This window comes from Chrysochloris asiatica, unplaced genomic scaffold (genome assembly GCF_000296735.1).
Source record: "Chrysochloris asiatica unplaced genomic scaffold, ChrAsi1.0 scaffold00003, whole genome shotgun sequence".
Lineage (NCBI taxonomy): Eukaryota > Metazoa > Chordata > Mammalia > Afrosoricida > Chrysochloridae > Chrysochloris > Chrysochloris asiatica.
The window spans coordinates 26,585,157-26,586,872 of NW_006408521.1; the positions used below are offsets into that span (position 1 = coordinate 26,585,157).

Below are 1,716 nucleotides of genomic sequence, written 5' to 3' on the forward strand. Positions count from 1 at the left end.
AAAAAAAAAAAAAAAATGGACTCATTAAATGTTCACTGAATAAAGTACTTAGTGCTGCAGCCTATAATCAGAGAAGAAATCTCCAACACTGAGTCTTCTTTCCCAGAGAATGTATTTCTGCACAGTGAACTCAGGGAAACAGTCTTTTCCCCCAGGAGTATTCTAAAGATGTGAATGTCAGTACAGGAAGAAGTATAGCTGGGCTGCATCAGAGCAAGATGTTGGGGCAGAGAACGGGGGTCACTCTTTAAAGGTAAGATCACAAAGCTTCCCACAGATCATTTAGTAGAAAATAGAAATATAAAAAGGATATTTATTACATTCGCCAGATGTTGTTCTAGAAATGTGAATGCGTTCGCTTAATAAATCTGTACAATAACTTCATGGACTAGGTACTATCATTATTCCCATTTACAGGTGAGTTCTGGTGTGGTGCTGCAAGATAATGCTCTGGACCACAAGGTCAGTTTGAGCCGCAAGGTCAGTGGTTCAAACCCACCAGCTGCTCCTTGGAAACCCTACACAGAGTCGCTTTGAGTTGGAACTGGCTCGACAGCCCTTAACAATAACAAAAAAATTGCTTAAGGGGTCCTAGCATGGCACTATAGGATAAACACTCAAACAAAAGCTTGGTTGAAACCTCAAGGTTGGCAGTTCAAACTCATCAGTTGCTTCTTGGAAACCCTATACAGGGTTGTTATGAGTCAGAACTGACTCTATGACACTTAACAAGTTGTTTCAACTTACACAACCTTTACAGACTGAACCAAGACTCCCATCCAGCTCTAATACGCAAAGGGTACTGTTTGTGGATTGGACTTGCCTTTCGGTAACGTTTATGTACTAAAGAGATTAGAAGCCTTTCAGTTAAAGCCCAGAACTTTCTCATTCAGTAGAATTCAACCAATATCTCAGTTCAGGTCAATACCCCTCATTATCTGCTCTAAAGTGATCCAATCCAAAAAAGAGAAGAATATTTTGATCTGCAATACAGAAATAGACATCCAAAAATACCTTCCTGGTGCAAAACTAAGAAAGATTGAAGTAAGACACTCTGCAATGCAAACCCTCGAGATGACCCCACTTACCAAGAGATGACCATCATGAATGAATTGAATGAACCCCTTTACCTTGGAGAGGGATGCAGCGATGTTCCTGGGGTTTACTTGCAGCATATTCCCAAGGATGGGAAGGGGTGTTGGCCCAGGAGGGAGCTTTCCCACTTTTTGACTTTTCCTCCATATCAAAAGGAAAATCAGGCAAGTGACACAAGTTACCAGGACGAGAGTAGTGGTTTCTGGGAGCTTCATTTCAGCCACTCGGTATTAGGGACTGTTCTAGTGGTCAGTCCAAGTACAAAGGTTTATACATTAGGTATGACCTGACGGCCGGCCAAAGGTTGTTTTGAATTTTTGGACTCTTTCTTGGATTCAACTAGTTGTTCTAATTTTGGGTTTATTTGCTTGCTGAAGCTTGACAGTAACGATTCATAATTCCCTACCTTTCATTTGTAAAATCTACAACTTTAACCCTATGATTTTCTAAGTATGTCCATTACATGTAGTGTTTTCCTTTCAACATTGATAATTCATTAAATATAAAGTTATACCTTATTTTTCATACAGTTTTGAAACTGCTCACAAGTTGGAGAAAAAAAAAAATAGCAGATCAGATGTCCTGAGATCTGAAAGCTGTCAAAGTGGTCATACTCAAACA

General features: G+C 39.7%; 1 pseudogene; it reads right to left on the reverse strand.

Annotated features, from left to right (window-relative positions):
* The window catches only part of LOC102823745, a 37,789-nt pseudogene extending 36,479 nt beyond the window's left edge, over positions 1-1,310 (reverse strand).
* Between the last annotated feature and the right edge of the window lie 406 nt (positions 1,311-1,716).